This window comes from Adiantum capillus-veneris, chromosome 26 (genome assembly GCF_014529385.1).
Source record: "Adiantum capillus-veneris isolate H3 chromosome 26, ASM1452938v2, whole genome shotgun sequence".
NCBI lineage: Eukaryota > Viridiplantae > Streptophyta > Polypodiopsida > Polypodiales > Pteridaceae > Adiantum > Adiantum capillus-veneris.
This window is the reverse complement of record NC_140956.1, coordinates 133,397,939-133,411,104: the sequence shown is the minus strand read 5'-3', so window position 1 is coordinate 133,411,104 and position 13,166 is coordinate 133,397,939. Positions and strand designations below refer to the sequence as shown.

General features: G+C 43.6%; 1 pseudogene; it reads right to left on the bottom strand.

Annotated features, from left to right (window-relative positions):
• Window positions 1-742: 742 nt before the first annotated feature.
• On the bottom strand, window positions 743-2,632 carry LOC147424233 (uncharacterized; annotated as a pseudogene).
• Window positions 2,633-13,166: the final 10,534 nt, after the last annotated feature.

The following is a 13,166-nucleotide window of genomic DNA, read 5'->3' as shown; positions in this document are numbered from 1 at the left end:
GTTCACCCAATGTGGGCTATGTCCATGGGAAAGAAACCACTCAATGGATTTAATACTTCAAACTAGAAGTAGGTTACAAAGAGATTATACCCTTAATGGAACTCCCGCCTTGCTTCACTCTCACCACCTCACATGCACCTTGCTTCATCAACTTCACAATGCACCGCAATGCCTTTTGTGTGTAGAAGAGGCCTCCTTTTATAGGCCAAAAGGGTTGCCCTCTCTTGTGAGAGACAACGTGTGTAGCCGCTGTTGTGTAGACAAGTTCAAGTTGTACTCTCCAATGCGCCCATGTGTGGCCGCCCTTGAGAAGACAAGTTTGCCTAGAATTCGGCCATTGACCATTGAATTTGGCCATCGGCCATCGGCCATTGACTTTCAACCACCAGCCATTTTTGATCACTTTTCGACTGCCCTCTGATCATAATAATCCGGTGAAAATAGAATATTTTGACAAATTTTTGGTTTTTTTGCAAGTGAATTTTTCTTACACACCATGGATTCTTCACATAATGGAGGCCTTACAAATCTATGTTTTTAAGACTAAAAGTTACAAGGGATAAATCAGGCTCCATACTTAACAACTTCTCCCCACCAGCTAGTGCTTTGGTTGCATTCATGCTTCAGCCATACAAAACAAAATATTTAGATTCCACTATTGACATACACACAATGAGCTTGTTTAGGGAAAGCAACTGATATGAGAAAAATGCAAGGAGAATGATCAATGCCCACCTAGCTCTTAAAGAACTCCAATAGAGCTCCTCCCATCCAGGTTCCACTCTTTGCATCACCAACAAGTCTATGCAATAGGTTAAGCACCGATCTGTTTATCCTTGCATCCAACAAAGTGTACTTGATATACTGCCATAATCTCTCCACCAGCTTTGTAGTGCCCACATTGCCATGGGGAAATAAGCACCCAAAGTTTGGTCAACGCTCATGCCATATACATGACATTGAGCACCATTTGCTGGATACATAATGCTGAATATTTGCATGCTCGTAGTCTAATAAGAGTTTCTAAAAGAGAGCTTTGAAATCATCCTCACACTTTGAATGCATAAGGTTGCACATCATAAAATATACTTGGTCTTGCAAGTCTTTTGGAACTTGGGGCAAAAGATTCTCTACGAAGCCTTCTTGGCGTGAAACCAACAAAGCAGGACATGGAATGCAACTTGCACTCGATACTCTCTATTGTCTTGAGCCCAACAATCATCATCAACCCTAATGGCTCTCAAGATAGCATTCAGATCTTGAGGACACTTATCTATTAGAATTGCATTCGACCGAATGCTACCCATCCTTGAGAATATTATGCGAATGGTCAATTCAAGGGAAATGCTCTCCTAACATGTCCCAGGGTCACATGTGCACGTCATTAACCACACATGCAATCCGATTCTAGCTTGCTTAGGCAAAACGGCTGCCATGCACTATGTTGTGAGAAGCAAATACAAATCTCCAACATCCAACTATCTTGAATGATGATAAAAAATGGCTTATGGATGTCTTGCAATGCATTTGGATTATATGGCTGGACATATGAAACCTTTCAAAAGCAGCAAGCATCTATATAAGGATGCGAGGACAACTTATAAAAGTAAAATGAAACTATGGCTGTAAAAGAGGCTACCTTCCCATCATCTTTATATACATCCCCGACCAATCATTTTCAAATGCTGTCCTCTACCTTACCAAAACTTACTTGTGATGATCTTGTCTTGACAATTCTCACCTTATTCTTAGGCGCAATACTCTCTAGCGCATCATTCACATGGGATTTATCTATTAAAGTTTTCTCACTTAGGTTATTCTCATTAGCATTCAACTTTCCTTCAACCTTATTTGACATAAGAAATTAGGGAAGTAGCATTGGATCCTTGCTGCACACTTTGCAAGATCTAATTATGTCTCTGATAAAGGAAATAGGTATTTCATGCTTTCTAACATTTGTACAATTTGACAATATCAATAGTTTCCGACATGCCCAGGTGAGCCCCTTGCCGATCAATGTGATATTCTTCTACTCACTACTCAATTGGTGCAATTGCTAGGGGAGGCATCTTCAAGAAGAGCTTGGTCAATCCATCATGTTTGGGTTCTCAAATATGTAGATTGTCTTTCATCCTATTCCATCTCTTTATATCATGGACACCTATATTTTGAAGTGTAGCCAAACTTGGATTGCAAATCCCCTTCATATCTTGAAGCATTAGGTCATAGATTGCTCGAGAAAAACTAAAGAAGTGGTGAGAAAGCTGTAAGGATGGATCAAGAGATTGGATCTTAGGTTTAACCATGTGGATTGAGTCCCCACTTGAGGCCCCACTTGGTTGCTTTCAAGGTAAGTGGGCTCTAGATTTTGGATTGTCGGCACTGCTTGAGTTCCCTTCATTCAACCAACCATTATTAAAACCCAAGGAATCCTCAACATCTGGGCTTGAATCTGATTCAAATTGGTTGCTTGCCTCTATACCCTCATTCAAATAAGGTATAGGCCCATCCATTTTACCCTTCATGGCTTCCTGTTTTTGCAGGTCACATTGAGATATATGTTGTAATTGTCTTTGATCCTCTCTTTGCCTTGCATTACCTCCTCTTCCACCCTACCTAAATTTAGGTCCATCCTCTCCGTCTTTCTTTCTAGTTAATCTCCAAGAACACCCAAATATTTGAAACCTTGCAATTGCCCAAATTTGAATTCTCCTACATGTATGTCGATTTCCCACGTGCCAGCATGGATACCTTTTTTTTCAAGTTTACCTTTTAATTATGCTAGGTGGGCATGATGTTTAGGTTTAGTGGGGTGGGGAGTTTTTTACAATTCACTAGCCATTGGCTAGGATATTAGAGAAGAGTGGAGATCAGGGAATTTACAATGGGTGTTGTTGATGGTTCGGGTGGCTGGTGTGAGGTTAATGATGCCAGAACTGGTGTTTTGCTGATGTAGAGATGCTACACGTTCGTCACTTTCGAGGCCGGCCGAGGTATGCCTTTGGTGTCAGTCTTCGATTTGGTGCCGATTTCGTGTGTGTTTGGTCGTCTTTCTCCTTTTGTCGATGGTGTGGCGCTTGTTTCCTTCTTTGCTCTAATTGTTTGTGCAAATGTGCTTATGCATGTGTGCGTGTACGTGTTTCATGTGTGTGAGTGTGTAAGTAGGTGCATTTTATGCGTGTAAGTGTTGTTATGGGTGCACAAAAGCGTGTGGGTGTGTGTGTACGGAAAGAGAGTGAGAGATGGGTGAGAGAGAGACCGAGGGAGTGTGTGTGGGAGCATGTGTATGGGGTTGTGTGTGTGTGGGAAAAAGAGTGAAAGAGGTTTTTTTTTAACATGCTGGCTCGGTACACAGAGAACAAGAGAGGGAGAGAGAGCATGAGTGAGAGATGGAGTGAGGGTGTGTGTGTGTGTTTGTGTGTATGAATAATGAAAGAGAGAGAGAGAGAGAGAGTTCTACGTGCTTGCGGGTTGGTGCCGACAAAGGACAGAAGAGAGAGTCAAATGGGGCGAAAGAGAGGGAGAGAGTGTGGGTGAGGGCGCATGTGGGCGAAGGTGGGGAGAGAGGGAGAGGGTTGCTTCGCTCTTGCATGGGCTGGGTCCTATTGGGTTGACGATCAAAGGAGACAGATTTTTTTTAATGCACCCTCTTGGGCTGGCTACACAGAGAACGAGAGAGAGAGAGAGCCAAATAATAGATGAGAGGGAGAGAGGAGAATGTAGCTGAGGGAGTGGGTGAGGGAGTGGGGTGGCGATAATGGAGGGAAGAGAGGGGATAATGGAGGAGAAGGAGGGAGTGGTGCCAAGGGGAGGCGCGGGCGGGCAGCCCACTGTGGGCGCACGGTGTGGTTGGCGGTAGTAACAAAAAGGAAAAAAAACATCTTTTTTGTTGTTTATTTTATGCTCCCTAAACGGGGGTTGGTTCCCGCGGCCTCGGCTTTGAAGGCCGGCCATGATCAGCAGTTTTCACGTGAGTTAGAGTGCAGTGTGGCTAACCCTATGTCATTAGCCCTCCCCCTAAAGGTTAGGGCATTTATGCCTCTAACTCATTCATCTGGTCGTTGTCATCGGAGGTGGAGGTTGATGGTGTATCCTCATCAGGAATGTCGACAGGTGGAGTTTGATCGAATAGTAGAAAATAAGGTTTAAGCCACCATCCATTGACTCTGGTCTTGTGAATCTTACCATCAGCTTCCATGAGCTGGTAACTCCCATTGGTATATTTATTCTTGATGATGAAAGGGCCTTCCCATCGGAGTAGGAACTTCTTATCTTTGCATGTGTTGAAGCGATTGTCATAGCGGAGCACCAACATGCCCTTCTTTAAATCTTTGCACCGAAGATGTTGATTGAAACTAATCCGTCTGTGTTTTGCCTGTGCCACATAATGATTGATTGCTTCTTCTTTGTCTAGTTGTAGTCGTTTCAAGTCAAGGATGTGATCTCCCAAATGCATGTTGGGTCGTTTAAACTAGCTTGCCATCACTCTGAGACTTGCTAGTTGCACCTCAATAGGTAAGATTGCCTCCTTACCAAATACCAAATGATATGGCTGAACCCCAAAGATGTGTGGAACGAGGTTTTGTAGGCCCACAAAGCTGGGAGTAGATACTTATCCCAATCCCAGGATGATTGTTAACCTGCTTGGTGATAATTTTACAAATCATTCCATTTACTTTTTCAACTAGGCCATTACATTGAGGGTAATATGGTGAGGAGTGCCGCCTTGTAATGTCTAGTTTTTGCATTAACTCTCCTACCAAGTCTGCTCTGAAACCTGGCCCTCTATTAGAGATGATTTCTAATGGTGTGCCAAATCTGTAGCATATGTTGTTAGCAGTTGGACACACCCTACGGAGCTCGGCGGAATATTATTTTTTGTAACTATTCTTTGAGAAAAACCGACATTTCACCTTTGTAAATATTGGGGCTTACGGAAGTTTCCAGATTGTATCCCATTTTTGACATTTAGATTGAGTAGATGGTTAAATAGGAACATTAGGGTTTGAGATTGTAAGGTATTTATACCACTTTTGACCTTAATGAAAAGACCTTTGTCATTTTTAAAAAGTTCTCTTTGTGAGTCAGCATACTGTGTACGAGAGAGAGTGAGAGTTTCATCTTGACGCTACGTGCGCACCGATGATCGGAATCAAGTGCGGAGAAGTGCAGAGTGTTGTCTCCGACAAGAGCTACGCGCCGATACCTACATTGCGGGTGTACGGTCTGGTTTTGCGAGCTCGACCTACGAGCTTCATCTGGTGATTCGGTGAGCATACGTTGTCCGTTTTTGCATTGCAGTATATCCACACGTTTGCATTGAGTAGAGCTACACATTAGGCACTTTAGTTTTTGGAAACGATGACCTGCTGATTTCGGCCATACATCCTATGTGATTTTGCACCAGGTGTTTAGGGTTGGGATTTTGGTTCACGGACCTTAGGGAGAGCGACCTATTGGTGTTAGTAGGGTCTCCTTCAAGTTCTGTGGCATTTCGAGAACGTTTGATGGGTATTTGGCTCTTGGAAGCGTTATAGGAAATCTCCTCTTAAGCACTCTTGAAGGTTGTAGCTTAGACATTGGGTAGAGACCTTTGTAGGAATTAGTCGATAGTCGGTCGAGTGTAGATTAACACCCTATGCTTGCTTCCACACGCCTGCGGGTCGAGTGTGCGCGTATGTCGCACGTCTCAATGCAAGGAACTTGCCGATACAACGTGTGCGAGCCACAAATGGCTCCAAGCACACAACAAGCCTAAACTAGTAAGCTCAAAGAAGGCAATGGTGTGTCACTCACCGCTCTATGCTTGCTTCGTGGAGGATTCCTCGCCGTGAAGAAGAAGGAGCCGTCGCTTCGCTGCACTCAACCGCTTCGCCGCCGCCGTCGTGCCTTCGTAATGCTCGATCGCCCACACACACACTCTCTCTCTCTCTCTCTCTCACACACACACACACACACACACACACACACACACACACACACACACACACACACACACACACAAGGAGGTGAAGAAGAAGAAGATGGAGATGGAGATGGAGCAAGAGCACTCTTCTATTGCACAAATGAGAGAATGAGTGGATTTTAGGTTTAGTTGACTTTTATATGAGCTCGCCCCATTCACACTTGGGCGCCCATGCTTAGCCAACTAATCCCTTGAATGTTCTAGTTAGAGTGCGCCTCTCATCGGCGATCACTCTTACCCTTTTCCTATTGGACTGACAAGCCCGGTACCTGACTCTACCAAATAAATAATACAATGTCTTTCGTAGGTTACAACGTCCGTCGTAGGTGATAGGGTGTCCGTGAGCCGTGAGGGTTAACATGCCCCCCTTCCTGATGTAGATTCCGTCCTCGGAAGCTATTGAGTTGAAGCTCGTTCATCGAGGTGGAAGAGCATTTGAGACGAATGTCCTTAGCCTTCTTCAGTCATTGCAAAATCAAACAACATTGGCACAGTAATTGCATTCTCATAAGCGATTAAAAAGCATATGCAGTTTTAGGAAGACAAATTGATTGGTAACAAAATTTTAAACAATTTGCAGCAATAAACATGAAATTGAAATATAATCAAATGCATAAACAAATGTAAAGGTAAAAAATTAAACAAGTCTGGGTCGCTAATTTAACGGTCGAAAGGCACTAGAGATTGACTATAGATACCATGGGTAAGCTTCTTTATTTTCTCTGGTCAATTAAGTTGTTTAATCGCGAGAGCCAAGTATTTCATGTTCGAGGGCTATATCTAGAAGACCTTGTAGTTAAGCTACGATAAAAGGAATTTCTCATGAAATCATCGCCTGACTGATTACCTTTTCTTTGACCCCCCAAAGTCTTTTCACAGTGATTCAATTTTGATGTGTGTGCTTATTTTGTATGCCTTGGGTTTTTTTCTTTTCAAGGAAAAGCGCCCACACTGGGAACCTCTAGGGCTCTAGTACCATAGGTGATACATGTGAGTCAAGTACCCAATCAAGCTGAGATTTTTTTCAGCTTAAGAATTTACATTGTGGCACTTTGATTTTTTGTTTGTTCATTTTCATCATTTTAATTTTGTAACTTTGGGGGGTCATATAACATTGATACACCTCCCCAGGCTCATCACACTAGTAAACTCCCTTTATAATACTTAAGCTAAAGGTCAATAGGGTCAAGCCCACTAGAAAGCCCTAGTACATTTCACACAATGCTGCCTAAATCGGATTAAGAACCTAAGTAACCATTGATTATTAGGAAGGCATTCCCCATGGTATTAAGAGAAGATCTCTAACACCTAACTTGGTCAAACTAGCTTAGTAGGACTGCTTGATTTTTAAATCTAGACAAGTGATTATGACAAAAAATTCATTGAATTTAATGCTTGGTACTAAGAAAATGCGTTGAATATTATGCTACCAATCACAATCAAAGCAGACAATCATAGATGCAAAAAGATAAGGGGCAATGCTAATGGACAAGAAACACCTCTTTGTGTCGATGGTCGCGCTTGATTTGAAGAGTGAGTCGAGATAAAGATTCCATGAAGGTCCAAATCCTAACAACAGCAACACGCTCTTGTACACACTAGGAAACACAAGGAATACCTCTAGGAGGCACATCAGTGGGAAAAAAGAACTTTGCTAATCACTCAACTCTAAAACAGAAACACTCCTATCGTACTAATCCTACCTACCCTCCATCACTCTAGTGATGAGGATCAAAGGTGTTTTATGGCAAAGGTTTCTGTTTCAGTGTACCGGATGCGAATGTGTAGGTCTGAGTCAATGTTTTGACTTTTATTGTGCATACTCATTTGCTAATTGCTCTTGCTCTTTATTTTTTTGTTTTTTGTGAGTATAAGGCTTTATATATACATTCCCTAAGATTGGGAGATTGAGAGGTCAGGGAGGAAGGTTGAGAGGAGAATGAGTGAATGATGACTGTCAGCAAACACTCCCCCCTTCCTTGGGTAGATCATATAGTTTGAAATGAGCTTGTCACCCTTTGAAACCAATCGTTCCAGTTGGTAATAGGTGAGGATTTTTGCCTGTAGTTTTCTATTACCTTAGGTGCCTCGTCGAGTTGTAAGGGTGGTAAGGTACTCTCCCAGGATCGAACTTGAAGTGGTTCATCAGGTGATTCTTGAACACTGGGAAGTGTGGATTCCTTTGTAGCTTTATGGAGGTCCACTATTGTAGGTCGACGATGTGGAGAAGCTTTTACCTCTATGGATGCATTACATGAGGAGGTAGAAGCTTCATGGGACTCCCCCCTTGTTGAGCTAGGTGGAACAAATCGTTCTTTCTTTGGTACCCAAACTAGCTCTGGAGCGGGTGTGTAGCATTCTGTGATTTTTTTCTTTCCACAATTGTCGATTCGTTTTGGAGCTACGGGATTGAGCTCACATGGGTCAGGTGACAAGTAAGAATGCAATCTACGTTTTGGCACCCAGATTTGATCATTTCCTTGATAGTAGTTTTGGGCTTCCAATAATCATTTAGGGATCCAACGCCACATTCTCTTACATTTCTTGGGGTGAGTGGTATGTTTCTTACAAGGCTTCTGTTTTTTAGTACTAGCCATGGTCGCTAAAGAAGCTTTAGGGACCCACTTGTAAGTTTTCTTCGTTATATCCGGATGAGTCTTGTCAGAAGCTATATGCATTGCTTGTAGCATATTTAAGGGTACTAGTGGTGGTATTTCATCCCCCTCTGGTGTTACCCAGGTCGTCCCCCTATTTCCCCAAGTGTTTATGGTTGCTCCTAGGAGGACTCAATCCACATTGTCTGACTCAGTCATCCCAGGTAGTACATCCATATAAGGAGAATCTTCCCCAACATCAGTGTCCGCTTTACACGTGTAACAATACTGCAATGGGGCCGAGTGAATTGTGGTGTCAGATCTATGATCGATTATAAACCTGTTTCCTAGAGGATGTGCTCGACCAATCACAAGATCCACTCGAATGACAGAATCTTGAAACTACAGGTAGACATGGTTTTTAGACCAGTCATGCACCATTTTTGCTTCCCTCATGAAAGGACGTCCTAAGATCATCTCCGATGCCATAGTGTGTTTGGAGAAATCCATAACAATGAAGGTAACTCGTGTTTTATGTCCAAAGACCTTGATCTTGAGATCTTCTAGCATCCCAATAGGTTTAACAATAGACCCATTGGCCATCTTCACTACTATGGTTGTGGTCGCAAGGTGAGGTCTTCCCATAGTTTCCCAGCAATTTTTAGTCACAATGCTAACCCCAGCGCCACCATCAAGGATTCCCTTCAGAGTTAATCCCTTAATAGTGATTGGTATAGTCGCATTGGATTCATCACCCTCAAAGTATTGTCCCAACTTGTTAACAGGTATTTCTATAACAAGGTTCTCATCTAGGTTGGGTTGTGGATCTATGTATTCCTCCTCTATTGGCATCTCCCCAGCTCCATCCATCTGTGCAAATTGTGGTAGCCCAAACTTCAGTTCTCCATTGAGGAAGGCTCCAAGGGCTGAGACTAGCTCGGGGTCTTTATATAGTTTGGACATGATGGTGGTTCTAACTTCTGAAGACATGAAATCCATCAATTTGGCAATGTTTAACGGCACCTTTTGGCCTTGAGTCCCTTGACGTGGGGAAGATGGGATCTCCATTTCTTCAATAGGATCAGGTAGTCCCTTTGTAAACATTCTTTCCATCAAGAAGTGAGTACGCCCACTTTCCCATGACTTTAAGTCACTTTCTTCTTGGATGACACTAGGTATGTCCAAGGGTCTATGGACTTGGTGAGGTTGTTGTTGCATAGGGAACACGGTGTCTGTAATCTGGATCTTCCTAGGTGCTGGTTCTAGATCCCTTTGGGTATCTTCTACCAAACTCCTTAATTGCTTGACTCGCTCAATCTCCTCTGTAGGGTTTGGGTAAGTTCCTATCTTCTTTTTGGATCCTGGCCATTGTGGCTCATGAAGATCTTCCTTGTTGGTTTCTATGTTAATAGTCGTTTTGGTCTCCATGGTTTCACCTGAATCAGAATCCTCTTCAGCGTCGTTCATATATACGGGGTCATCACTAGTCCCTATGTTGGTCTTTGAACTGGGGTCTGACTTCGCTGCTTTTTGCGATCTCTTTCTTCGTGTTTTCTTCTTTTTTTGAGATTGGGCAATTGATGCTGTGTCTCTTTCCTCAAGAATATAATTTTGTTTTTGGAGCATCGATCGTGTGAGTACGTTTACTGGTACCACGGGTGTACTTGGTGATGGCTCCTCAGTAACTTCAATCAAGTTTAATGGCGTGATCTTCGTTGCATTTGGATTATTTGGACATTGGGCAATCAAATGATCTATGCCACATCGATTACACATGAGTATCAGCATTGTAGACGTGCTCGCTTGATTGGTTTGCATTAGTGTGGCGTTCTTTTGTAGCCTAATAGGACACTCGGCTACACGATGTGGACCTCCACACTCATAGCATTGAAGAGGTGGTCTCTTAGCAGTGTAATTGATATTTTGGCCTCTTGACACAAGAGCAGCTACTTGATATATAGGTTTGACTTGTCCCCAATAGTCCTCCATGTAGTATTGTGGACTTTCTTCAAGCACATCCATCCCATAGACAATATTAGGATCTATATCTTCCTCATAGCCTTCCAAACAAGAAATAGATGACTCACAACCCACTTGATTCACAGAAGTGATTCTTGGATGTGGTGGTTGCGGTCCTAGCACTGGAGGTGGTAAGGGTGTTGTTCGAACAACATTTTGGGCCCTAGGGACCATGTGTTGTGCTGTTTGTTCAAGAGGTGGGGCCGGCATCAAGGCAGGCACTCGAGGTGTGTCTGTCCATGCTAAGGTTGGTCTATTGGCCATCGCGCGCTTAAATACTATGCAATCCTTAGCTTGATGACCATACCTCCCACATGCATTGCAGTTCCCTTTGAATTTTACTCTAAAAGTAGGGCATTCACTGGTACTATGCGGTCCATAGCATACTGAGCACCATTGCTGCTCCCTTCTTGGATACATATGATTGTTCTGCGGAGCACGATTGTCTCTAAGACTCTCTTGAATAGCCTTGGTGAGATCTGCTAAAGTTATCTCAGATATCTTTGGCTCCTTAGTAATAGGCTTTAGGGTCATTGGCTGATGCTCCGATGCTTGTGAGCTAATAGATTTAGGCTCAACAGACACTCTTTCTCCTTGAATCATTAAATTATCCTCCAATTGGATCGCATTGGTGGTGACTGCTTCCCAAGTGGTGATACCTCTAATGACTAGGCCATTGTAGATATCCTCATGTCGTAATCCCCTAATGAATCTATCAAGCAATTGGTTATTGTTGAAGCGCTCATTTGGATTACAACGAGAATTCAAATGCTTCAAGCGACTTATAAAGTCTCTCACCAACTCTCCTTCCTCTCGTTGGGCTTTCTGGAGCTGAGAGGCTACACCCTAAAGTACTCCCTCTCGTATGTATTCCTTTAAGAACAATCTCCTAAGAGTAGGGTAAATCATTTTTTCTTCCACCCCTAGGGTTCTATACCAATCCCCAGCCTTTCCACTTAAGGTTAGTTTTAAAGCATTGCTCTTATGTAGGTCATTGTGTTCTCCTAGAGAATCGCATATTTGCTCAAACACTTCGATATGCTTTCTCACATCCCCATCTCCACTAAATTTTTGTGTGAGCTTGGCTATTTGTACTGACTTAATTCTAGGCTCTCTATCAGGCGTGTTACGCATATTCTCAGCAATAGATCGACCAATAGCTTGAGCAAATGTTGCCAAGTCACCTAAGTGAGCAGGCCCCTGTGGGTGAAGGCGCTTCAGAGACTACATGTGGAGTAGGTATTGGCATTGGGCTTGGTGCATAGGAAGCCCTTGGGTTCCACGTTGGGTACGATGTTGTGCCATGTGGTGGTCCATAGTTCATATGAGTGGCCCTAGGCATAGCAGACGTCGGATATGACATGCTAATGCTAGCCGGTATAGTCCCATGGAAATAAGAACTTGGGTGTTGTGGTTGTGGAGCATAGGTAGTTGAGACAATGGGAGGAGTAGAGACTACATGAGTACGTGGACCCATAGGTGCATACGATTGGTACGCACTTGTAGGTACTATTGCAGGCATTGAGCTACCATGTAGTGGTGCTTTACTAACAAATGAGGTCCATGGCGTGTTTCTTGGCATGCCCATCATTGGGGTAGGCATGGTAGCCGTGGTGTCATCAAGGGAAAGATGAGCTAGACTTGGAAAAGTAAAGCTATCACTTGTGGGCTCAGATTTCATTGAGACCCCTGGCAAAACAACATATGGGGGATCAATGGGAGTCACTGGGGGAGTCTCCATTTGTGATAGAGTGGGTTGTTTCCCTTTGCCCGTGTCTAAAAATCGCATAGGACCCGTCGAAGGTATGTTTATTCCTCGATTTTGCCTCTCGGGCTGGATAATCCTATGGATGACATTGTAGATCATGTGTTGTTGTTCCTCCAGACTAGTGGCACTAGATGTGGATTGTACAACTTCTAACCAATCCACATGGTATGTGTAGCCCATGTATAGGTCGGTCAAAGTCTCCGTGTGTAGGTCATATTCCCAATTTTCATTGAGAAATACCCCGCCCAAACTTGGTGTACTAGAGGGTTGCCGTGAGGTGGATGCAATGTTGCTTCCCGTGTTTTGACTTTTAGTCACCGCTACCTTAGAGGCGACTTTGGAAGGTGGTAGCTCGGTAGGGCCCTCATTAAATGAGGTAGGTAGAATGTCCACATGGACACTCTGAGGGAGTGTGGGGTCTACAGGAGATGTGAATGGTGATTCTACTTCCCCACCCCCTTCGTTTACTTCACTAGCCGGATTCAGAGCGCGTAGCTCTACTAAAAGTTTCCATCAAACGGCTAAAAACACTAGTTCTAGGTTGTTGGGCCCAGCTAGGCACGGTTTCATTTGTTCCCTTGGGGCTTTGTGTAAGATGCTCTTCCATAATATCGTAGTCAGAGGAAGAGTCGCTAGCCGCTATATTTGGGTCTTGGGTTGCACTACCTTGGGTCCCCGTCGAGGGCGTAGACCCTAGCGTGGAAGGATAGTGAGTACCCCCGTAAATCGAAGCACTAGCTAGTTTTTCGGACTCTAGCACACGACCGGAGCGTAGATACATGTGCTTTGGGTGCCCTACAAGTGTCGGCAAGTATCCTCA